Below are 27,549 nucleotides of genomic sequence, written 5' to 3'. Positions count from 1 at the left end.
AGGAATACATTGAACCTGCAGTGGTGAATCGGAAACTAATACTGGTCTCACAGGGAATGCTCAAAGCACCGGCTGTAAGAAGAGTGTCTATTCTTGTACTTAAGGCGACATTGTGCCTTTTGTATTTAATTCCGATGTGATTTCTGCGTTTCATCGTCAATGTGAAGGTCCTAGGAATACATTGAACCTGCTGAGGTGTATCGGAATATAATACTGGTCTCACAGGGAATGCTCAAAGCACCGACTATAAGAAGAGTCTCTATTCTTGTACTTAAGGCGGCATTGCGCCTTTTGTATTTAATTCCAATGCGATTTCTGTGTTTCATCGTCAATATGAAGGTCCACGGAATACATTGAACCTGCAGTGGTGTATCGGAAACTAATACTGGTCTCACAGGGAATTCTCAAAGCACCGACAGTAATAAGAGTCTCTATTCTTGTACTTAATGCGGCATTGTGCCTTTTGTATTTAATTCCGATGCGATTTATGTGTTTCATCGTCAATGTGGAGGTCCAAGGAATATATTGAACCTGCAGTGTTGTATCGGAAACTAATACTGGTCTCACAGGGAATGCTCAAAGCACCGACTGTAAGAAGAGTGTCTATTCTTGTACTTAAGGCCACATTGTGCCTTTTGTATTTAATTCCGATGCGATTTCTGTGTTTCATCGTCAATGTCAAGGTCCAAGGAATACATTGAACATTCAGTGGTGTATCAGAAACTAATACTGGTCTCACAGGGAATGCTCAAAGCACCGACTATAAGAAGAGTCTCTATTCTTGTACTTAAGGCGGCATTGCGCCTTTTGTATTTAATTCCAATGCGATTTCTGTGTTTCATCGTCAATGTGAAGGTCCACGGAATACATTGAACCTGCAGTGGTGTATCGGAAACTAATACTGGTCTCACAGGGAATTCTCAAAGCACCGACAGTAATAAGAGTCTCTATTCTTGTACTTAATGCGGCATTGTGCCTTTTGTATTTAATTCCGATGCGATTTATGTGTTTCATCGTCAATGTGGAGGTCCAAGGAATATATTGAACCTGCAGTGTTGTATCGGAAACTAATACTGGTCTCACAGGGAATGCTCAAAGCACCGACTGTAAGAAGAGTGTCTATTCTTGTACTTAAGGCCACATTGTGCCTTTTGTATTTAATTCCGATGCGATTTCTGTGTTTCATCGTCAATGTCAAGGTCCAAGGAATACATTGAACATTCAGTGGTGTATCAGAAACTAATACTGGTCTCACAGGGAATGCTCAAAGCACCGACTGTAACAAGAGTGTCTATTCTTGTACTTAAGGCGACATTGTGCCTTTTGTATTTAATTCCGATGCGATTTCTGTGTTTCATCGTCAATGTGCAGGTCCTAGGAATACATTGAACCTGCTGAGGTGTATCGGAAACTAATACTGGTCTCACAGTGAATGCTGAAAGCAGCGACTGTAAGAAGAGTCTCTATTCTTGTACGTACGCGGCAGTCTGCCTTTTGTATTTCATTCCGATGCGATTTCTGTCTTTCATCGTCAATGTGAAGGTTCAAGGAATACATTGAACCTGCAGTGGTGTATCGGAAACTAATTCTGGTCTCACAGGAAATGATCAAAGCACCAACTGTAAGAAGAGTCTCTATTCTTGTACTTAATGCGGCATTGTGCCTTTTGTATTTAATTCCGATGCGATTTCTGTGTTTCATCGTCAATGTGAAGGTCCAAGGAATACATTGAACCTGCAGTGGTGTATCGGAAACTAATACTGGTCTCACAGAGAATGCTCAAAGCACCGACTGTAAGAAGAGTCTGTATTCTTGTACTTAAGGCGGCATTGCACCTTTTGTACTTAATTCCGATGCGATTTCTGTGTTTCATCGTCAATGTGATGGTCCAAGGAATACATTGAACCTGCAGTGGTGTATCGGAAACTAATACTGGTCTCACAGGGAATGCTCAAAGCACAGACTGTAAGAAGAGTCTCTATTCTTGTACTTATGATGGCATTGTGCCTTTTGTAATTAATTCCGATGCGATTTCTGTGTTTAATCGTCAATGTGAAGGTCCAAGGAATACATTGAACCTGCAGTGGTGTATCAGAAACTAATACTGGTCTCACAGGGAATGCTCAAAGCACCGACCGTAAGAAGAGTCTCTATTCTTTTACTTAAGTCGGCATTGCGCCTTTTGTATTTAATTAGGATGCGATTTCTGTGTTTCAACGTCAATGTGAAGGTCCAAGGAATACATTGAACCTGCAGTGGTGTATCGGAAACTATTACTGGTCTCACAGGGAGTTCTTAAAGCACCGACAGTAAGAAGAGTCTCTATTCTTGCACTTAAGGTGGCATTGTGCCTTTTGTATTTAACTCCGATGCGATTTCTGTGTTTCATCGTCAATGTGAAGGTCCAAGCAATACATTGAACTTGCAGTGGTGTATCAGAAACTAATACTGGTCTCACAGGGAATGCTCAAATCACCGACTGTAAGAAGAGTCTCTATACTTGTACTTAAGGCTGCATTGCGCCTTTTGTATTTAATTCCGATGCGATATCTGTGTTTCATCGTCAATGTGAAGGTCCAAGGAATACATTGAACCTGCAGTGGTGTATCAGAAACTAATACTGGTCTCACGGGGAGTGCTCAAATCACCGAGTGTAAGAAGAGTCTCTATTCTTGTACTTAAGGCGACATTGTGCCTTTTGTATTTAATTCCGATGCGGTTTCTGTGTTTCATCGTCAATGTGAAGGTCCTAGGAAAACATTGAACCTGCTAAGGTGTATCGGAAACTAATACTGGTCTCACAGGGAATGCTGAAAGCACCGACTGTAAGAAGAGTCCCTATTCTTGCACGTACGCGGCAGTTTGCCTTTTGTTTTTCATTCCGATGCGATTTCTGTGTTTCATCGTCAATGTGAAGGTCCAAGGATTACATTGAACCTGCAGTGGTGTATCGGAAACTAATTCTGGTCTCACAGGAAATGATCAAAGCACCGACTGTAAGAAGAGTCTCTATTCTTGAACTTAATGCGGCATTGCGCCTTTTGTATTTAATTCCGATGCGATTTCTGTGTTTCATCGTCAATGTGAAGGTCCAAGGAATACATTGAACCTGCAGTGATGTATCGGAAACTAATACTGGTCTCACAGGGAATGCTCAAAGCACCGGCTGTAAGAAGAGTGTCTATTCTTGTACTTATGGCGACATTGTGCCTTTTGTATTTAATTCCGATGCGATTTCTGTGTTTCATCGTCAATGTGAAGGTCCTAGGAATACATTGAACGTGCAGTGCTGTATCGGAAACTAATACTGGTCTCACAGGGAATGCTCAAAGCACCGACTGTAAGAAGAGTCTCTATTCTTGTACTTAATGCGGCATTGCACCTTTTGTACTTAATTCCGATGCGATTTCTGTGTTTCATCGTCAATGTGATGGTCCAAGGAATACATTGAACCTGCAGTGGTGTATCGGAAACTAATACTGGTCTCACAGGAAATGCTCAAAGCACAGACTGTAAGACGAGTCTCTATTCTTGTACTTATGATGGCATTGTGCCTTTTGTAATTAATTCCGATGCGATTTCTGTGTTTCATCCTTAATGTGAAGGTCCAAGGAATACATTGAACCTGCAGTGGTGTATCAGAAACTAATACTGGTCTCACAGGGAATGCTCAAAGCACCGACCGTAAGAAGAGTCTCTATTCTTTTACTTAAGGCGGCATTGCGCCTTTTGTATTTAATTCCGATGCGATTTCTGTGTTTCAACGTCAATGTGAAGGTCCAAGGAATACATTGAACTTGCAGTGGTGTATCGGAAACTATTACTGGTCTCACAGGGAATTCTTAAAGCACCGACAGTAAGAAGAGTCTCTATTCTTGCACTTAAGGTGGCATTGTGCCTTTTCTATTTAACTCGGATGCGATTTCTGTGTTTCATCGTCAATGTGAAGGTCCAAGCAATACATTGAACTTGCAGTGGTGTATCAGAAACTAATACTGGTCTCACAGGGAATGCTCAAATCACCGACTGTAAGAAGAGTCTCTATACTTGCACTTAAGGCGGCATTGCGCCTTTTGTATTTAATTCCGATGCGATATCTGTGTTTCATCGTCAATGTGAAGGTCCAAGGAATACATTGAACCTGCAGTGGTGTATCAGAAACTAATACTGGTCTCACAGGGAATGCTCAAAGCACCGAGTGTAAGAAGAGTCTCTATTCTTGTACTTAAGGCGGCATTGTGCGATTTTTATTTAATTCCGATGCGATTTCTGTGTTTCATCGTCAATGTGAAGGTGCAAGGAATACATTGAACCTGCAGTTGTGTATCGGAAACTAATACTGGTCTCACAGGGAATGCTCAAAGCACCGACTGTAAGAAGAGTCACAATTCTTGTACTTAAGGCGGCATTGTGCGATTTTTATTTAATTCCGATGCGATTTCTGTGTTTCATCGTCAATGTGAAGGTGCAAGGAATACATTGAACCTGCAGTGGTGTATCGGAAACTAATACAGGTCTCACAGGGAATGCTTATAGCACCGACTGTAAGAAGAGTCTCTATTCTTCTACTTAAGACGGCATTGTGCCAATTGTATTTAATTCGGATGCGATTTCTGTGTTTCATCGTCAATGTGAAGGTCCAAGGAATACATTGAACCTGCAGTGGTGTATCGGAAACTAATACTGGTCTCACAGGGAATGCTCAAAGCATCGACTGTAAGAAGAGTCTCTATGCTTGTACTTAAGGTGGCATTGCGCCTTTTGTATTTAATTCCGATGCGATTTCTGGGTTTCATCGTCAATGTGAATATCCAAGGAATACATAGAACCTGCAGTGGTGTATCGGAAACTAATTCTGGTCTCACAGGGAATGCTCAAAGCACCGACTGTAAGAAGAGTCTCTATTCTTGTACTGATGACGGCATTGTGCCTTTTGTACTTAATTCCGATGCGATTTCTGTGTTTCATCGTCAATGTGAAGGTCCAAAGATCACATTGAACCTGCAGTTGTGTATCAGAAAGTAATACTGGTCTCACAGGGAGTGCGCAAAGCACCGACTGTAAGAAGAGTCTCTATTCTTGTTCTTAAGGCGGCATTGCGCCTTTTCAATTTAATTCCGATGCGATTTCTGTGTTTCATTGTCAATATGAAGGTCCAAGGAATACATTGAACCTGCAGTGGTGTATCGGAAATTAATACTTTTCTCACAGGGAATGCTCAAAGCACCGACTGTAAGAAGAGTCTCTATTCTTGTAGTTAAGGCGGCATTGCGCCTTTTGTATTTAATTCCAATGCGATTTCTGTGTTTCATCGTCAATGTGAAGGTCCAAGGAACACATTGAACCGGCAGTGGTGTATCGGAAACTAATACTGGTCTCATAGGGAATGCTCAAGGCACCGACTGTAAGAAGAGTCTCTGTTCTTGTACTTATTTCGGCATTGTGCCTTCTGTATTTAACTCCGATGCGATTTCTGTGTTTCATCGTCAATCTAAAGGTGCAAGGAATACAATGAACCTGCAGTGGTGTATCAGAAACTATTACTGGTCTCACAGGGAATGCTCAAAGCACCGACTGTAAGAAGAGTTTCTATTCTTGTACTTAAGATGGCATAGTGCCTTTTGAATTTAATTCCGATGCCATTTCTGTGTTTCATCGTCAATGTGAAGGTCCAAGCAATACATTGAACCTGCAGTGGTGTATCAGAAACTAATACTGGTCTCACAGGGAATCCTCAAATCACCGACTGTAAGAAGAGTCTCTATACTTGTACTTAAGGCGGCATTGCGCCTTTTGTATTTAATTCCGATGCGATATCTGTGTTTCATCGTCAATGTGAAGGTCCAAGGAATACATTGAACCTGCAGTGGTGTATCAGAAACTAATACTGGTCTCACAGGGAGTGCTCAAAGTACCGAGTGTGAGAAGAGTCTCTATTCTTGCACTTAAGGCGACATTGTGCCTTTTGTATTTAATTCCGAGGCGATTTCTGTGTTTCATCGTCAATGTGAAGGTCCTAGGATTACATTGAACCTGCTGAGGTGTATCGGAAACTAAAACTGGTCTCACAGGGAATGCTGAAAGCACCGACTGTAAGAAGAGTCCCAATTCTTGTACGTACGCGGCAGTTTGCCTTTTGTATTTCATGCCGATGCGATTTCTGTGTTTCATCGTCAATGTGAAGGTCCAAGGAATACATTGAACCTGCAGTGGTGTATCTTAAACTAATACTGGTCTCACAGGGAATGCTCAAAAGCACCGACTGTAAGAAGGGCCTCTATTCTTGTACTTAATGCGGCATTGTGCCTTTTGTATTTAATTCCGATGCGATTTCTGTGTTTCATCGTCAATGTGAAGGTCCAAGGAATACATTGGATCTGCAGTGGTGTATCGGAAACTAATACTGGTCTCACAGGGAATGCTCAAAGCACCGGCTGTAAGAAGAGTGTCTATTCTAGTACTTAAGGCGACATTGTGCCTTTTGTATTTAATTCCGATGTGATTTCTGTGTTTCATCGTCAATGTGAAGGTCCTAGGAATACATTGAACCTGGAGTGGTGTATCGGAAACTAATACTGGTCTCACAGGGAATGCTCAAAGCACCGACTGTAAGAAGAGTCTCTATTCCTGTACTTAAGGCGGCATTGCACCTTTTGTATTTAATTCCGATGCGATATCTGTGTTTCATCGTCAATGTGATGGTCCAAGGAATACATTGAACCTGCAGTGGTGTATCGGAAACTAATACAGGTCTCACAGGGAATGCTCATAGCACCGACTGTAAGAAGAGTCTCTATTCTTGTACCTAAGACGGCATTGTGCCAATTGTATTTAATTCGGATGCGATTTCTGTGTTTCATCGTCAATGTGAAGGTCCAAGGAATACATTGAACCTGCAGTGGTGTATCGGAAACTAATACTGGTCTCACAGGGAATGCTCAAAGCATCGACTGTAAGAAGAGTCTCTATGCTTGTACTTAAGGTGGCATTGCGCCTTTTGTATTTAATTCCGATGCGATTTCTGGGTTTCATCGTCAATGTGAATGTCCAAGGAATACATAGAACCTGCAGTGGTGTATCGGAAACTAATTCTAGTCTCACAGGGAATGCTCAAAGCACCGACTGTAAGAAGAGTCTCTATTCTTGTACTGATGACGGCATTGTGCCTTTTGTACTTAATTGCGATGCGATTTCTGTGTTTCATCGTCAATGTGAAGGTCCAAAGATCACATTGAACCTGCAGTTGTGTATCAGAAAGTAATACTGGTCTCACAGGGAGTGCGCAAAGCACCGACTGTAAGAAGAGTCTCTATTCTTGCACTTAAGGTGGCATTGTGCCTTTTGTATTTAACTCCGATGCGAATTCTGTGTATCATCGTCAATGTGAAGGTCCAACCAATACATTGAACCTGCACTGGTGTATAAGAAACTAATACTGGTCTCACAGGGAATGCTCAAATCACCGACTGTAAGAAGAGTCTCTATACTTGTACTTAAGGCGGCATTGCGCCTTTTGTATTTAATTCCGATGCGATATCTGTGTTTCATCGTCAATGTAAAGGTCCAAGGAACACATTGAACCTGCAGTGGTGTATCAGAAACTAATACTGGTCTCACAGGGAGTGCTCAAAGCACCGAGTGTAAGAAGAGTCTCTATTCTTGCACTTAAGGCGACATTGTGCCTTTTGTATTTAATTCCGAGGCAATTTCTGTGTTTCATCGTCAATGTGAAGGTCCTAGGAATACATTGAACCTGCTGAGGTGGATCGGAAACTAATACTGGTCTCACAGGGAATGCTGAAAGCACCGACTGTAAGAAGAGTCCCAATTCTTGTACGTACGCGGCAGTTTGCATTTTGTATTTCATGCCGATGTGATTTCTGTGTTTCATCGTCAATGTGAAGGTCCAAGGAATACATTGAACCTGCAGTGGTGTATCGGAAACTAATTCTGGTCTCACAGGAAATGTTCAAAGCACCGACTGTAAGAAGAGTCTCTATTCTTGTACTTAAGGCGGCATTGCACCTTTTGTACTTAATTCCGATGCGATTTCTGTGTTTCATCGTCAATGTGATGGTCCAAGGCATACATTGAACCTGCAGTGGTGTATCGGAAACTAATACTGGTCTCACAGGGAATGCTCAAAGCACAGACAGTAAGAAGAGTCTCTATTCTTGAACTTATGATGTCATTGTGCCTTTTGTAATTAATTCCGATGCAATTTCTGTGTTTCATCGTCAATGTGAAGGTCCAAGGAATACATTGAACCTGCAGTGGTGTATCAGAAACTAATACTGGTTTCACAGGGAATGCTCAAAGCACCGACCGTAAGAAGAGTCTCTATTCTTTTACTTAAGGCGGCATTGCGCCTTTTGTATTTAATTCCGATGCGATTTCTGTGTTTCAACGTCAATGTGAAGGTCCAAGGAATACATTGAACCTGCAGTGGTGTATCGGAAACTATTACTGGTCTCACAGGGAATTCTTAAAGCACCGACAGTAAGAAGAGTCTCTATTCTTGCACTTAAGGTGGCATTGTGCCTTTTGTATTTCACTCCTATGCGATTTCTGTGTTTCATCGTCAATGTGAAGGTCCAAGCAATACATTGAACCTGCAGTGGTGTATCAGAAGCTAATACTGGTCTCACAGGGAATGCTCAAATCACCGACTGTAAGAAGAGTCTCTATACTTGTACCTAAGGCGGCATTGCGCCTTTTATATTTAATTCCGATGCGATATCTGTGTTTCATCGTCAATGTGAAGGTCCAAGAAATACATTGAACCTGCAGTGGTGTATCAGAAACTAATACTGGTCTCACAGGGAGTGCTCAAAGCACCGAGTGTAAGAAGAGTCTCTATTCTTGTACTTAAGGCGACATTGTGCCTTTTGTATTTAATTCCGATGCGATTCCTGTGTTTCATCGTGAATGTGAAGGTCCTAGGAATACATTGAACCTGCTGAGGTGTATCGGAAACTAATACTGGTCTCACAGGGAATGCTGAAAGCACCGACTGTAAGAAGAGTCTCTATTCTTGTACGTACGCGGCAGTTTGCCTTTTGGATTTCATTCCGATGCGATTTCTGTGTTTCATCGTCAATGTGAAGGTCCAAGGAATACATTGAACCTGCAGTGGTGTATCGGAAACTAATTCTGGTCTCACAGGAAATGATCAAAGCACCGACTGTAAGAAGAGTCTCTATTCTTGTACTTAATGCGGCATTGTGCCTTTTGTATTTAATTCCGACGCGATTTCTGTGTTTCATCGTCAATGTGAAGGTCCAAGGAATACATTGAACCTGCAGTGGTGTATCGGAAACTAATACTGGTCTCACAGGGAATGCTCAAAGCACCGACTGTAAGAAGAGTCTCTATTCTTGTACTTAAGGCGGCATTGCACCTTTTGTACTTAATTCCGATGCGATTTCTGTGTTTCATCGTCAATGTGATGGTCCAAGGAATACATTGAACCTGCAGTGGGGTATCGGAAACTAATACTGGTCTCACAGGGAATGCTCAAAGCACAGACTGTAAGAAGAGTCTCTATTCTTGTACTTATGATGGCATTGTGCATTTTGTAATTAATTCCGATGCGATTTCTGTGTTTAATCGTCAATGTGAAGGTCCAAGGAATACATTGAACCTGCAGTGGTGTATCAGAAACTAATACTGGTCTCACAGGGAATGCTCAAAGCACCGACCGTAAGAAGAGTCTCTATTCTTTTACTTAAGTCGGCATTGCGCCTTTTGTATTTAATTGCGATGCGATTTCTGTGTTTCAACGTCAATGCGAAGGTCCAAGGAATACATTGAACCTGCAGTGGTGTATCGGAAACTATTACTGGTCTCACAGGGAATTCTTAAAGCACCGACAGTAAGAAGAGTCTCTATTCTTGCACTTAAGGAGTCATTGTGCCTTTTGTATTTAACTCCGATGCGATTTCTGTGTTTCATCGTCAATGTGAAGGTCCAAGCAATACATTGAACCTGCAGTGGTGTATCAGAAACTAATACTGGTCTCACAGGGAATGCTCAAATCACCGACTGTAAGAAGAGTCTCTATACTTGTACTTAAGGCGGCATTGCGAATTTTGTATTTAATTCCGATGCGATATCTGTGTTTCATCGTCAATGTGAAGGTCCAAGGAATACATTGAACCTGCAGTGGTGTATCAGAAACTAATACTGGTCTCACAGGGAGTGCTCATAGCACCGAGTGCAAGAAGTGTCTCTATTCTTGTACTTAAGGCGACATTGTGCCTTTTGTATTTAATTCCGATGCGGTTTCTGTGTTTCATCGTCAATGTGAAGGTCCTAGGAAAACATTGAACCTGCTGAGGTGTATGGGAAACTAATACTGGACTCAAAGGAAACGCTGAAAGTACCGACTGTAAGAAGAGTCTCTATTCTTGTACGTAAGCGGCAGTTTGCCTTTTGTATTTCATTCCGATGCGATTTCTGTGTTTCATCGTCAATGTGAAGGACCAAGGAATACATTGAACCTGCAGTGGTGTATCGGAAACTATTACTGGTGTCACAGGGAATGCTCAAAGCACCGACTGTAAGAAGAGTCTCTATTCTTGTACTTAAGGCGGCATTGCACCTTTTGTACTTAATTCCGATGCGATTTCTGTGTTTCATCGTCAATGTGAAGGTCCAAGGAATACATTGAACCTGCAGTGGTGTATCGGAAAGTAATACTGGTCTCACAGGGAATGCTCAAGGCACCGGCTGTAAGAAGAGTGTCTATTCTTGTACTTAAGGCGACATTGTGCCTTTTGTATTTAATTCCGATGCGATTTCTGTGTTTCATCGTCAATGTGAAGGTCCTAGGAATACATTGAACTTGCAGTGGTGTATCGGAAACTATTACTGGTCTCACAGGGAATGCTCAAAGCACCGACTGTAAGAAGAGTCTCTATTCTTGTACTTAAGGCGGCATTGCACCTTTTGTACTTAATTCCGATGCGATTTCTGTGTTTCATCGTCAATGTGATGGTCCAAGGAATACATTGAACCTGCAGTGGTGTATCGGAAACTAATACTGGTCTCACAGGAAATGCTCAAAGCACAGACTGTAAGAAGAGTCTCTATTCTTGTACTTATGATGGCATTGTGCCTTTTGTAATCAATTCCGATGCGATTTCTGTGTTTCATCGTCAATGTGAAGGTCCAAGGAATACATTGAACCTGCAGTGGTGTATCAGAAACTAATACTGGTCTCACAGGGAATGCTCAAAGCACCGACCGTAAGAAGAGTCTCTATTCTTTTACTTAAGGCGGCATTGCGCCTTTTGTATTTAATTCCGATGCGATTTCTGTGTTTCAACGTCAATGTGAAGCTCCAAGAAATACATTGAACTTGCAGTGGTGTATCGGAAACTATTACTGGTCTCACAGGGAATTCTTAAAGCACCGACAGTAAGAAGAGTCTCTATTCTTGCACTTAAGGTGGCATTGTGCCTTTTGTATTTAACTCGGATGCGATTTCTGTGTTTCATCGTCAATGTGAAGGTCCAAGCAATACATTGAACCTGCAGTGGTGTATCAGAAACTAATACTGGTCTCACAGGGAATGCTCAAATCACCGACTGTAAGAAGAGTCTCTATACTTGTACTTAAGGCGGCATTGCGCCTTTTGTATTTAATTCCGATGCGATATCTGTGTTTCATCGTCAATGTGAAGGTCCAAGGAATACATTGAACCTGCAGTGGTGTATCAGAAACTAATACTGGTCTCACAGGGAATGCTCAAAGCACCGAGTGTAAGAAGAGTCTCTATTCTTGTACTTAAGGCGACATTGTGTCTTTTGTATTTAATTCCGATGCGATTTCTGTGTTTCATCGTCAATGTGAAGGTCCTAGGAATACATTGAACCTGCTGAGGTGTATCGGAAACTAATACTGGACTCAAAGGAAATGCTGAAAGCACCGACTGTAAGAAGAGTCTCTATTCTTGTACGTACGCGGCAGTTTGCCTTTTGTATTTCATTCCGATGCGATTTCTGTGTTTCATCGTCAATGTGAAGGTCCAAGGAATACATTGAACCTGCAGTGGTGTATCGGAAACTAATTCTGGTCTCACAGGAAATGATCAAAGCACAGACTGTAAGAAGAGTCTCTATTCTTGTACTTAATGCGGCATTGTGCCTTTTGTATTTAATTCCGATGCGATATCTGTGTTTCATCGTCAATGTGAAGGTCCAAGGAATACATTGAACCTGCAGTGGTGAATCGGAAACTAATACTGGTCTCACAGGGAATGCTCAAAGCACCGGCTGTAAGAAGAGTGTCTATTCTTGTACTTAAGGCGACATTGTGCCTTTTGTATTTATTTCCGATGTGATTTCTGCGTTTCATCGTCAATGTGAAGGTCCTAGGAATACATTGAACCTGCTGAGGTGTATCGGAATATAATACTGGTCTCACAGGGAATGCTCAAAGCACCGACTATAAGAAGAGTCTCTATTCTTGTACTTAAGGCGGCATTGCGCCTTTTGTATTTAATTCCAATGCGATTTCTGTGTTTCATCGTCAATGTGAAGGTCCACGGAATACATTGAACCTGCAGTGGTGTATCGGAAACTAATACTGGTCTCACAGGGAATTCTCAAAGCACCGACAGTAATAAGAGTCTCTATTCTTGTACTTAATGCGGCATTGTGCCTTTTGTATTTAATTCCGATGCGATTTATGTGTTTCATCGTCAATGTGGAGGTCCAAGGAATATATTGAACCTGCAGTGTTGTATCGGAAACTAATACTGGTCTCACAGGGAATGCTCAAAGCACCGACTGTAAGAAGAGTGTCTATTCTTGTACTTAAGGCCACATTGTGCCTTTTGTATTTAATTCCGATGCGATTTCTGTGTTTCATCGTCAATGTCAAGGTCCAAGGAATACATTGAACATTCAGTGGTGTATCAGAAACTAATACTGGTCTCACAGGGAATGCTCAAAGCACCGACTATAAGAAGAGTCTCTATTCTTGTACTTAAGGCGGCATTGCGCCTTTTGTATTTAATTCCAATGCGATTTCTGTGTTTCATCGGCAATGTGAAGGTCCACGGAATACATTGAACCTGCAGTGGTGTATCGGAAACTAATACTGGTCTCACAGGGAATTCTCAAAGCACCGACAGTAATAAGAGTCTCTATTCTTGCACTTAATGCGGCATTGTGCCTTTTGTATTTAATTCCGATGCGATTTATGTGTTTCATCGTCAATGTGGAGGTCCAAGGAATATATTGAACCTGCAGTGTTGTATCGGAAACTAATACTGGTCTCACAGGGAATGCTCAAAAACACCGACTGTAAGAAGAGTGTCTATTCTTGTACTTAAGGCCACATTGTGCCTTTTGTATTTAATTCCGATGCGATTTCTGTGTTTCATCGTCAATGTCAAGGTCCAAGGAATACATTGAACATTCAGTGGTGTATCAGAAACTAATACTGGTCTCACAGGGAATGCTCAAAGCACCGACTGTAACAAGAGTGTCTATTCTTGTACTTAAGGCGACATTGTGCCTTTTGTATTTAATTCCGATGCGATTTCTGTGTTTCATCGTCAATGTGCAGGTCCTAGGAATACATTGAACCTGCTGAGGTGTATCGGAAACTAATACTGGTCTCACAGTGAATGCTGAAAGCAGCGACTGTAAGAAGAGTCTCTATTCTTGTACGTACGCGGCAGTCTGCCTTTTGTATTTCATTCCGATGCGATTTCTGTCTTTCATCGTCAATGTGAAGGTCCAAGGAATACATTGAACCTGCAGTGGTGTATCGGAAACTAATTCTGGTCTCACAGGAAATGATCAAAGCACCAACTGTAAGAAGAGTCTCTATTCTTGTACTTAATGCGGCATTGTGCCTTTTGTATTTAATTCCGATGCGATTTCTGTGTTTCATCGTCAATGTGAAGGTCCAAGGAATACATTGAACCTGCAGTGGTGTATCGGAAACTAATACTGGTCTCACAGGGAATGCTCAAAGCACCGACTGTAAGAAGAGTCTGTATTCTTGTACTTAAGGCGGCATTGCACCTTTTGTACTTAATTCCGATGCGATTTCTGTGTTTCATCGTCAATGTGATGGTCCAAGGAATACATTGAACCTGCAGTGGTGTATCGGAAAGTAATACTGGTCTCACAGGGAATGCTCAAAGCACAGACTGTAAGAAGAGTCTCTATTCTTGTACTTATGATGGCATTGTGCCTTTTGTAATTAATTCCGATGCGATTTCTGTGTTTAATCGTCAATGTGAAGGTCCAAGGAATACATTGAACCTGCAGTGGTGTATCAGAAACTAATACTGGTCTCACAGGGAATGCTCAAAGCACTGACCGTAAGAAGAGTCTCTATTCTTTTACTTAAGTCGGCATTGCGCCTTTTGTATTTAATTAGGATGCGATTTCTGTGTTTCAACGTCAATGTGAAGGTCCAAGGAATACATTGAACCTGCAGTGGTGTATCGGAAACTATTACTGGTCTCACAGGGAGTTCTTAAAGCACCGACAGTAAGAAGAGTCTCTATTCTTGCACTTAAGGTGGCATTGTGCCTTTTGTATTTAACTCCGATGCGATTTCTGTGTTTCATCGTCAATGTGAAGGTCCAAGCAATACATTGAACTTGCAGTGGTGTATCAGAAACTAATACTGGTCTCACAGGGAATGCTCAAATCACCGACTGTAAGAAGAGTCTCTATACTTGTACTTAAGGCTGCATTGCGCCTTTTGTATTTAATTCCGATGCGATATCTGTGTTTCATCGTCAATGTGAAGGTCCAAGGAATACATTGAACCTGCAGTGGTGTATCAGAAACTAATACTGGTCTCACGGGGAGTGCTCAAATCACCGAGTGTAAGAAGAGTCTCTATTCTTGTACTTAAGGCGACATTGTGCCTTTTGTATTTAATTCCGATGCGGTTTCTGTGTTTCATCGTCAATGTGAAGGTCCTAGGAAAACATTGAACCTGCTAAGGTGTATCGGAAACTAATACTGGTCTCACAGGGAATGCTGAAAGCACCGACTGTAAGAAGAGTCCCTATTCTTGCACGTACGCGGCAGTTTGCCTTTTGTTTTTCATTCCGATGCGATTTCTGTGTTTCATCGTCAATGTGAAGGTCCAAGGATTACATTGAACCTGCAGTGGTGTATCGGAAACTAATTCTGGTATCACAGGAAATGATCAAAGCACCGACTGTAAGAAGAGTCTCTATTCTTGAACTTAATGCGGCATTGTGCCTTTTGTATTTAATTCCGATGCGATTTCTGTGTTTCATCGTCAATGTGAAGGTCCAAGGAATACATTGAACCTGCAGTGATGTATCGGAAACTAATACTGGTCTCACAGGGAATGCTCAAAGCACCGGCTGTAAGAAGAGTGTCTATTCTTGTACTTATGGCGACATTGTGCCTTTTGTATTTAATTCCGATGCGATTTCTGTGTTTCATCGTCAATGTGAAGGTCCTAGGAATGCATTGAACGTGCAGTGCTGTATCGGAAACTAATACTGGTCTCACAGGGAATGCTCAAAGCACCGACTGTAAGAAGAGTCTCTATTCTTGTACTTAATGCGGCATTGCACCTTTTGTACTTAATTCCGATGCGATTTCTGTGTTTCATCGTCAATGTGATGGTCCAAGGAATACATTGAACCTGCAGTGGTGTATCGGAAACTAATACTGGTCTCACAGGAAATGCTCAAAGCACAGACTGTAAGACGAGTCTCTATTCTTGTACTTATGATGGCATTGTGCCTTTTGTAATTAATTCCGATGCGATTTCTGTGTTTCATCCTTAATGTGAAGGTCCAAGGAATACATTGAACCTGCAGTGGTGTATCAGAAACTAATACTGGTCTCACAGGGAATGCTCAAAGCACCGACCGTAAGAAGAGTCTCTATTCTTTTACTTAAGGTGGCATTGCGCCTTTTGTATTTAATTCCGATGCGATTTCTGTGTTTCAACGTCAATGTGAAGGTCCAAGGAATACATTGAACTTGCAGTGGTGTATCGGAAACTATTACTGGTCTCACAGGGAATTCTTAAAGCACCGACAGTAAGAAGAGTCTCTATTCTTGCACTTAAGGTGGCATTGTGCCTTTTCTATTTAACTCGGATGCGATTTCTGTGTTTCATCGTCAATGTGAAGGTCCAAGCAATACATTGAACTTGCAGTGGTGTATCAGAAACTAATACTGGTCTCACAGGGAATGCTCAAATCACCGACTGTAAGAAGAGTCTCTATACTTGCACTTAAGGCGGCATTGCGCCTTTTGTATTTAATTCCGATGCGATATCTGTGTTTCATCGTCAATGTGAAGGTCCAAGGAATACATTGAACCTGCAGTGGTGTATCAGAAACTAATACTGGTCTCACAGGGAATGCTCAAAGCACCGAGTGTAAGAAGAGTCTCTATTCTTGTACTTAAGGCGACATTGTGCCTTTTGTATTTAATTCCGATGCGATTTCTGTGTTTCATCGTCAATGTGAAGGTCCTAGGAATACATTGAACCTGCTGAGGTGTATCGGAAACTAATACTGGTCTCACCGCGAATGCTCGAAGCACCGACTGTAAGAAGAGTCTCTATTCTTCTACTTACGCGGCAGTTTGCATTTTGTATTTCATCCCGATGCGATTTCTGTGTTTCATCGTCAGTGTGAAGGTCCAAGGAATACATTGAACCTGGAGTGGTGTATCGGATACTAATTCTGGTCTCACAGGGAATGCTCAAAGCACCGACTGTAAGAAGAGTCGCTATTCTTGTACTTAATGCGGCATTGTGCCTTTCGTATTTAATTCCGATGCGATTTATGTGTTTCATCGTCAATGTGAGGGTGCAAGGAATATATTGAACCTGCAGTGGTGTATCGGAAACTAATACTGGTCTCACAAGGAATGCTCAAAGCACCGACTGTAAGAAGAGTGTCTATTCTTGTACTTAAGGCCACATTGTGCCTTCTGTATTTAATTCCGATGCGATTTCTGTGTTTCATCGTCAATGTGAAGGTCCTAGGAATACATTGATCCTGCTGAGGTGTATCGGAAACTAATACTGGTCTCACAGGGAATGCAGAAAGCACCGACTGTAAGAAGAGTCTCTATTCTCGTACTTAAGACGTCATTGTGCCTTTTGTATTTAATTCCGATGCGATTTATGTGTTTCATCGTCAATGTGAGGGTGCAAGGAATATATTGAACCTGCAGTGGTGTATCGGAAACTAATACTGGTCTCACAAGGAATGCTCAAAGCACCGACTGTAAGAAGAGTGTCTATTCTTGTACTTAAGGCCACATTGTGCCTTTTGTATTTAATTCCGATGCGATTTCTGTGTTTCATCGTCAATGTGAAGGTCCTAGGAATACATTGATCCTGCTGAGGTGTATCGGAAACTAATACTGGTCTCACAGGGAATGCTGAAAGCACCGACTGTAAGAAGAGTCTCTATTCTTGTACTTAAGACGTCATTGTGCCTTTTGTATTTAATTCCGATGCGATTTCTGTGTTTCATCGTCAATGTGATGGTCCAAGGAATACATTGAACCTGCAGTGGTGTGTCGGAATCTAATACTGGTCTCACTGGGAATGCTCAAAGCACCGACTGTAAGTAGAGTCTCTATTCTTGTACTTAAGGCGGCATTGCGCCTTTTGCAATTAATTCCAATGCGATTTCTGCGTTTCATCGTCAATGTGAAGCTCCTAGGAATTCATTGAACCTGCTGAGGTGTATCGGAAACTAATACTGGTCTCACAGGGAATGCTGAAAGCACCGACTGTAAGAAGAGTCTCTATTCTTGTACTTACTCGGCAGTTTGCCTTTTGTATTTCATTCCGATGCGATTTCTGTGTTTCATCGTCAATGTGAAGGTCCAAGGAATACATTGAACCTGGAGTGGTGTATCGGAAACTAATTCTGGTCTCACAGGGAATGCTCAAAGCACCGACTGTAATAAGAGTCTCTATTCTTGTACTTAATGCGGCATTGTGCCTATTGTATTTAATTCCGTTGCGATTTATGTGTTTCATCGTCAATGTGAAGGTCCAAGAAATATATTGAACCTGCAGTGGTGTATCGGAAACTAATACTGGTCTCACAGGGAATGCTCAAAGCTCCGACTGTAAGAAGAGTGTCTATTCTTGTACTTAAGGCCACATTGTGCCTTTTGTATTTAATTCCGATGCGATTTCTGTGTTTCATCGTCAACGTGAAGGTCCTAGGAATACATTGAACCTGCTGAGGTGTATCGGAAGCTAATTCTGGTCTCACAGGGAATGCTCAAAGCACCGACTGTGAGAGGAGTCTCTATTCTTGTACTTAAGGCGACATTGTGCCTTTTGTATTTAATTCCGATGCGATTTCTGTGTTTCATCGTCAATGTTAAGGTCCTAGGAATACATTGAACCTGCTGAGGTGTATCGGAAACTAATACTGGTCTCACAGGGAATGCTCAAAGCACCGACTGTAAGAAGAGTCTCTATTCTTGTACTTACGCGGCAGTTTGCCTTTTGTATTTCATTCCGATGCGATTTCAGTGTTTCATCGTCAATGTGAAGGGCCAAGGAATACATTGAACCTGGAGTGGTGTATCGGAAACTAATTCTGGTCTCACAGGGAATGCTCAAAGCACCGACTGTAAGAAGAGTCTCTATTCTTGTACTTAATGCGGCATTGTGCCTTTTGTATTTAATTCCGATGCGATTTATGTGTTTCATTGTCATTGTGAAGGTCCAAGGAATATATTGAACCTGCAGTGGTGTATCGGAAACTAATAATGGTCTCACAGGGAATGCTCAAGTCACCGACTGTAAGAAGAGTGTCTATTCTTGTACTTAAGGCCACATTGTGCCTTTTGTATTTAATTCCGATTCGATTTCTGTGTTTCATCGTCAATGTGAAGGTCCTAGGAATATATTGAACCTGCTGAGGTGTATCGGAAACTAATACTGGTCTCACAGGGAATGCTGAAAGCACCGACTGTAAGAAGAGTCTCTATTCTTGTACTTAAGACGGCATTGTGCCTATTGTATTTAATTCCGATGCGTTTTCTGTGTTTCATCGTCAATGTGAAGGTCCAAGGAATACATTCAACATGCAGTGGTGTATCAGAAAGTAATACTGGTCTCACAGGGAATGCTCAAAGCACCGACTGTAAGAAGAGTTTCTATTCTTGTACTTAAGGTGGCATTGCGCCTTTTGTGTTTACTTCCGATGCGATTTCTGGATTTCATCGTCCATGTGAATGTCCAAGGAATACATTGAACCTGCAGTGGTGTATCGGAAACCAATACTGGTCTCACAGGGAATGCTCAAAGCACCGACTGTAAGAAGAGTCTATATTCTAGTACTGATGACGGCATTGTGCCTTTTGTTCTTAATTCCGATGCGATTTCTGTGTTTCATCGTCAATGTGAAGGTCCAAGTAATTCATTGAACCTGCAGTGGTGTATAAGAAAGTAATACTGGTCTCACAGGGAATGCTCAAAGCACCGACTGTAAGAAGAGTCTCTATTCTTGTACTTAAGGCGGCATTGCGCGTTTTGTATTTAATTCCGATGCGATTTCTGTGTTTCATCGTCAATGTGAAGGTCCAAGGAATACATTGAACCTGCAGTGGTGTATCGGAAACTAATACTGGTCTCATAGGGAATGCTCAAGGCACCGACAGTAAGAAGAGTCTCTGTTCTTGTACTTAAGGCGGCATTGTGCCTTCTGTATTTACCTCCGATGGGATTTCTGTGTTTTATCGTCAATGTCAAGGTCCAAGGAATACATTGAACCTTGAGTGGTGTATCGGAAACTAATACTGGTCTCACAGGGAATGCTCAGAGCACCGACAGTAAGAAGAGTCTCTATTCTTGTACTTAAGATGGCATAGTGCCTTTTGAATTTAATTCCGATGCGATTTCTGTGTTTCATCGTCAATGTGAATGTCCAAGGATTACATTGAACCTGGAGTGGTGTATCGGAAACTAATACTGGTCTCACAGGGAATGCTCAAAGCACCGACAGTAAGAAGAGTCTCAATTCTTGTACTTAAGGCGTCGTTGTGCCTTTTGTATTTAATTCCGATGCGATTTCTGTGTTTCATCGTCAATATGAAGGTCCTAGGAATACATTGAACCTGCTGAGGTGTATCGGAAACTAATACTGGTCTCACAGGGATTGCTGAAAGCACCGACTGTAAGAAGAGTCTCTATTCTTGTACTTACGCGGCAGTTTGCCTTTTGTTTGTCATTCCTATGCGATTTCTGTGTTTCATCGTCAATGTGAATGTCCAAGGAATACATTGACCTGGAGTGGTGTATCGGAAACTAATACTGGTCTCACAGGGAATGCTCAAAGCACCGACTGTAAGAAGAGTCTCTATTCTTGTACATAAAGCGATATTGTGCCTTTTGTATTTAATTCCGATGCGATTTCTGTGTTTCATCGTCAATGTGAAGGTCCTAGGAATACATTGAACCTGCTGAGGTGTATCGGAAACTAATACTGGTCTCACAGGGAATGCTCAAAGCACCGACTGTAAGAAGAGTCTCTATTCTTGTACTTAAGGCGACATTGTGTTTTTTGTATTTAAATCCGATGCGATTTCAGTGTTTCATCGTCAATGTGAAAGTCCTAGGATTACATTTAACCTGCTGAGGTGTATCGGAAACTAATACTGGTCTCACAGGGAATGCTCAATGCACCAAGTGTAAGAAGAGTCTCTATTCTTGTACTTAAGGCGACATTGTGCCTTTTGTATTTAATTCCCATGCGATTTCTGTGTTTCATCGTCAATGTGAAGGTCCTAGGAATACATTGAACCTGCTGAGGTGTATCGGAAACTAATACTGGTCTCACAGGGAATGCTGAAAGCACCGACTGTAAGAAGAGTCTCTTTTCTTGTACTTACGCGGCAGTTCGCCTTTTGTATTTCATTCCGATGCGATTTCTGTATTTCATCGTCAATGTGAATGTCCAAGGATTACATTGAACCTGGAGTGGTGTATCGGAAACTAATACTGGTCTCACAGGGAATGCTCAAAGCACCGACTGTAAGAAGAGTCTCTATTCTTGTACTTAAGGCGTCATTGTGCCTTTTGTATTTAATTCCGATGCGATTTCTGTGTTTCATCGTCAATGTAAAGGTCCTAGGAATACATTGAACCTGCTGAGGTGTATCGGAAACTAATACTGGTCTCACAGGGAATGCTCAAGTCACCGACTGTAAGAAGAGTGTCTATTCTTGTACTTAAGGCCACATTGTGCCTTTTGTATTTAATTCCGATTCGATTTCTGTGTTTCATCGGCAATGTGAAGGTCCTAGGAATATATTGAACCTGCTGAGGTGTATCGGAAACTAATACTGGTCTCACAGGGAATGCTGAAAGCACCGACTGTAAGAAGAGTCTCTATTCTTGTACTAAAGACGGCATTGTGCCTATAGTATTTAATTCCGATGCGTTTTCTGTGTTTCATCGTCAATGTGGAGGTCCAAGGAATACATTCAACATGCAGTGGTGTATCAGAAAGTAATACTGGTCTCACAGGGAATGCTCAAAGCACCGACTGTAAGAAGAGTTTCTATTCTTGTACTTAAGGTGGCATTGCGCCTTTTGTGTTTACTTCCGATGCGATTTCTGGATTTCATCGTCCATGTGAATGTCCAAGGAATACATTGAACCTGCAGTGGTGTATCGGAAACCAATACTGGTCTCACAGGGAATGCTCAAAGCACCGACTGTAAGAAGAGTCTATATTCTAGTACTGATGACGGCATTGTGCCTTTTGTTCTTAATTCCGATGCGATTTCTGTGTTTCATCGTCAATGTGAAGGCCCAAGTAATTCATTGAACCTGCAGTGGTGTATAAGAAAGTAATACTGGTCTCACAGGGAATGCTCAAAGCACCGACTGTAAGAAGAGTCTCTATTCTTGTACTTAAGGCGGCATTGCGCGTTTTGTATTTAATTCCGATGCGATTTCTGTGTTTCATCGTCAATGTGAAGGTCCAAGGAATACATTGAACCTGCAGTGGTGTATCGGAAACTAATACTGGTCTCATAGGGAATGCTCAAGGCACCGACAGTAAGAAGAGTCTCTGTTCTTGTACTTAAGGCGGCATTGTGCCTTCTGTATTTAACTCCGATGGGATTTCTGTGTTTTATCGTCAATGTCAAGGTCCAAGGAATACATTGAACCTTGAGTGGTGTATCGGAAACTAATACTGGTCTCACAGGGAATGCTCAGAGCACCGACAGTAAGAAGAGTCTCTATTCTTGTACTTAAGATGGCATAGTGCCTTTTGAATTTAATTCCGATGCGATTTCTGTGTTTCATCGTCAATGTGAATGTCCAAGGATTACATTGAACCTGGAGTGGTGTATCGGAAACTAATACTGGTCTCACAGGGAATGCTCAAAGCACCGACAGTAAGAAGAGTCTCAATTCTTGTACTTAAGGCGTCGTTGTGCCTTTTGTATTTAATTCCGATGCGATTTCTGTGTTTCATCGTCAATATGAAGGTCCTAGGAATACATTGAACCTGCTGAGGTGTATCGGAAACTAATACTGGTCTCACAGGGATTGCTGAAAGCACCGACTGTAAGAAGAGTCTCTATTCTTGTACTTACGCGGCAGTTTGCCTTTTGTTTGTCATTCCTATGCGATTTCTGTGTTTCATCGTCAATGTGAATGTCCAAGGAATACATTGACCTGGAGTGGTGTATCGAAAACTAATACTGGTCTCACAGGGAATGCTCAAAGCACCGACTGTAAGAAGAGTCTCTATTCTTGTACATAAGGCGATATTGTGCCTTTTGTATTTAATTCCGATGCGATTTCTGTGTTTCATCGTCAATGTGAAGGTCCTAGGAATACATTGAACCTGCTGAGGTGTATCGGAAACTAATACTGGTCTCACAGGGAATGCTCAAAGCACCGACTGTAAGAAGAGTCTCTATTCTTGTACTTAAGGCGACATTGTGTTTTTTGTATTTAAATCCGATGCGATTTCAGTGTTTCATCGTCAATGTGAAAGTCCTAGGATTACATTTAACCTGCTGAGGTGTATCGGAAACTAATACTGGTCTCACAGGGAATGCTCAATGCACCAAGTGTAAGAAGAGTCTCTATTCTTGTACTTAAGGCGACATTGTGCCTTTTGTATTTAATTCCCATGCGATTTCTGTGTTTCATCGTCAATGTGAAGGTCCTAGGAATACATTGAACCTGCTGAGGTGTATCGGAAACTAATACTGGTCTCACAGGGAATGCTGAAAGCACCGACTGTAAGAAGAGTCTCTTTTCTTGTACTTACGCGGCAGTTCGCCTTTTGTATTTCATTCCGATGCGATTTCTGTGTTTCATCGTCAATGTGAATGTCCAAGGATTACATTGAACCTGGAGTGGTGTATCGGAAACTAATACTGGTCTCACAGGGAATGCTCAAAGCACCGACTGTAAGAAGAGTCTCTATTCTTGTACTTAAGGCGTCATTGTGCCTTTTGTATTTAATTCCGATGCGATTTCTGTGTTTCATCGTCAATGTAAAGGTCCTAGGAATACATTGAACCTTTTGAGGTGTGTCGGAAACTAATACTGGTCTCACAGGGAATGCTGAAAGCACCGACTGTAAGAAGAGTCTCTATTCTTGTACTTACGCGGCAGTTTGCCTTTTGTATTTCATTCCGATGCGATTTCTGTGTTTCATCGTCAATGTGAATGTCCAAGGAATTCATTGAACCTGGAGTGGTGTATCGGAAACTAATACTGGTCTCACAGGGATTGCTGAAAGCACCGACTGTAAAATGAGTCTCTATTCTTGTACTTACGCGGCAGTTTGCCTTTTGTATTTCATTGCGTTACGATTTCTGTGTTTCATCGTCAATGTGAAGGTCCAAGGAATACATTGAACCTGCAGTGGTGTATCGGAAACTAATACTGGTCTCACAGGGAATGCTCAAAGCACCGACTGTAAGATAAGTCACAATTCTTGTACTTAAGGCGGCATTGTGCGATTTGTATTTAATTCCGATGCGATTTCTGTGTTTCATCGACAATGTGAAGGTCCTATGAATACATTGAACCTGCTGAGGTGTATCGGAAACTAATACTGGTCTCACAGGGATTGCTGAAAGCACCGACTGTAAAAAGAGTCTCTATTCTTGTACTTACGCGGCAGTTTGCCTTTTGTCTTTCATTGCGATACGATTTCTGTGTTTCATCGTCAATGTGAAGGTCCAAGGAATACATTGAACCTGCAGTGGTGGATCGGAGACTAATACTGGTCTCACAGGGAATGCTCAAAGCACCGAGTATAAGAAGAGTCTCTATTCTTGTACTTAAGGCGACATTGTGCCTTTTGTATTTAATTCCGATGCGATTTCTGTGTTTCATCGTCAATCTGAAGGTCCTAGGAATACATTGAACCTGCTGAGGTGTATCGGAAACTAATACTGGACTCACAGGGAATGCTGAAAGCACCGACTGTAAGAAGAGTCTCTATTCTTGTACTTAAGATGGCATAGTGCCTTTTGAATATAATTTCGATGCGAACTCAGTGTTTCATCGTCAATGTGTAGGTCCAAGGGATACATTGAACCTGCAGTGGTGTATCGGAAACTAACACTGGTCTCACAGGGAATGCTCAAAACACCGACTGTAAGAAGAGTCTCTATTCTTGTACTTAAGGCGGCATTGGGCCTTTTGTATTTAATTCCGATGCGTTTTCTGTGTTTCATCGTCAATGTGAAGGTCCAAGGAATACATTGAACCTGCAGTGGTGTATCGGAAACTAATACTTGTCTCACAGGGAATGCTCATAGCACCGACTGTAAGAAGAGACTCTATTCTTGTACTTAAGACGGCATTGTGCCTTTTGTATTTAACTCCGATGGGATTTCTGTGTTTCTTCGTCAATGTAAAGGACCTAGGAATACATTGAACCGGCAGTGGTGTGTCGGAAACTAATACTGGTCTCACAGGGAATGCTCAAAGCACCGACTGTAAGAAGAGTTTCTATTCTTGTACTTTAGGTGGCATTGTTCCTTTTGTATTTAATTCAGATGCGATTTCTGTGTTTCATCGTCAATGTGAAGGTCGAAGGAATACATTGAACCGGCAGTGGTGTATCGGAAACTAATACTGGTCTCACAGGGAATGCTCAAAGCACCGACTGTAAGATAAGTCACAATTCTTGTACTTAAGGCGGCATTGTGCGATTTGTATTTAATTCCGATGCGATTTCTGTGTTTCATCGTCAATGTGAAGGTCCAAGGAATACATTGAACCTGGGGTGGTGTATGGGAAACTAATACTGGTCTCACAGGGAATGCTCAAAGCACCGACTGTAGGAAGAGTCTCTATTCTTGTACTTACGGCGGCATTGTTCTTTTTGTATTTAATTCCGATGTGATTTCTGTGTTTAATCGTCAATGCGAAGGTCCAAGGAATACATTGTACCTGCAGTGGTGTATCGGAAACTAATACTGGTCTCACAGGGAGTGATCCAAGCACCGACTGAAAGAAGAGTCTCTGTTCTTGTACTTAAGGCGGCATTGTGCCTTTCGTATTTATTTCCGATGCGATATCTGTGTTTCATCGTCAATTTGAAGATCCAAGGAATACATTGAACCTGCAGTGGTGTATGGGAAACTAATACTGGTCTCACAGGGAATGCTCAAAGCACCGACTGTAGGAAGAGTCTCTATTCTTGTACTTACGGCGGCATTGTTCTTTTTGTATTTAATTCCGATGTGATTTCTGTGTTTAATCGTCAATGCGAAGGTCCAAGGAATACATTGTACCTGCAGTGGTGTATCGGAAACTAATACTGGTCTCACAGGGAGTGATCCAAGCACCGACTGAAAGAAGAGTCTCTGTTCTTGTACTTAAGGCGGCATTGTGCCTTTCGTATTTATTTCCGATGCGATATCTGTGTTTCATCGTCAATATGAAGCTCCAAGGAATACATTGAACCTGCTGTGGTGTATCGGATACTAATACTGGTCTCACAGGAAATGCTCAAATCACCGACTGTAAGGAGAGTCTGTATTCTTGTACTTAAGGCGGCATTGTGCCTTTTGTATTTTATTCCGATGCGATTTCTGTGTTTCTTCGTCAATTTGAAGGTTCGAGGAATACATTTAACCTGCAGTGGCGTAACGAAAACTAATACGGATCGCACAGGAATGGATCAAAACACAGACTCTAAGAAGTCTCACTGTTCTTGCACATACGGCGGCATTGTGCCTTTTGTATTTAATTCCGATGTAATTTCAGTGTTTCATCGTCAATGTGTATGTCCAAGGAATACATTGAACCGGCAGTGGTGTATCGGAAACTAATACTGGTCTCACAATGAATGCTCAAAGCACCGACTCTAAGAAGAGTCTCTATTCTTGTACTTAAGGCGGCATTGCGGGATTTGTATATAATTACGATGCAATTTCTGTGTGTCATCGTCAATGTGAAGGTCCAAGGAATACATTGAACCTGCAGTGGTGTATCGGGAACTAATACTGGTCTCACAGGGAATGCTCAAAGCACCGACTGTAAGAAGAGTCTCTATTCTTGTACTTAAGGCGGCATTGTTCCCTTTGTATTTAATTCCGATGTAATTTCTGTGTTTCATCGTCAATGTGTATGTCCAAGGAATAGATTGAACCTGAGGTGGTGTATCGGATACTATTACTGGTCTCACAGGGATTGCTCAAAGCACCGACTGTAAGAAGAGTCTATATTCTTTTACTTAAGGCGGCATTGTTCTTTTTGTATTTAATTCCGATGTGATTTCTGTGTTTAATCGTCAATGTGAAGGTCAAAGGAATACATTGTACCTGCAGTGGTGTATCGGAAACTAATACGGGTCGCACAGGAAAGGATCAAAACCCAGACTCTAAGAAGTCTCACTGTTCTTGCACTTATGGCGGCATTGTGTCTTTTGTATTTAATTCCGATGTAATTTTAGTGTTTCATCGTCAATGTGTATGTCCACGGAATACACTGAACCTGCAGTATTGTATCGGAAAATAATACTGGTCTCAAAGGGAATGCTCAAATCACCGACTGTAAGGAGAGTCTGTATTCTTGTACTTAAGGCGGCATTGTGCCTTTTGTATTTTATTCCGATGAGATATCTGTGTTTCGTCGTCAATTTGAAGGTTCGAGGAATACATTTAACCTGCAGTGGCGTAACGAAAACTAATACGGATCGCACAGGAATGGATCAAAACACAGACTCTAAGAAGTCTCACTGTTCTTGCACATACGGCGGCATTGTGCCTTTTGTATTTAATTCCGATGTAATTTCAGTGTTTCATCGTCAATGTGTATGTCCAAGGAATACATTGAACCTGCAGTGGTGTATCGGAAACTAATACTGGTCTCACAATGAATGCTCAAAGCCCCGACTCTAAGAAGAGTCTCTATTCTTGTACTTAAGGCGGCATTGCGGGTTTTGTATATAATTACGATGCAATTTCTGTGTGTCATCGTCAATGTGAAGGTCCAAGGAATACATTTAACCTGCAGTGGCGTATCGAAAACTAATAGGGGTCG

The sequence above is a fragment of the Schistocerca americana genome, unplaced genomic scaffold (genome assembly GCF_021461395.2).
Source record: "Schistocerca americana isolate TAMUIC-IGC-003095 unplaced genomic scaffold, iqSchAmer2.1 HiC_scaffold_13, whole genome shotgun sequence".
NCBI lineage: Eukaryota > Metazoa > Arthropoda > Insecta > Orthoptera > Acrididae > Schistocerca > Schistocerca americana.
Note: the sequence above shows the minus strand (reverse complement) of the source record.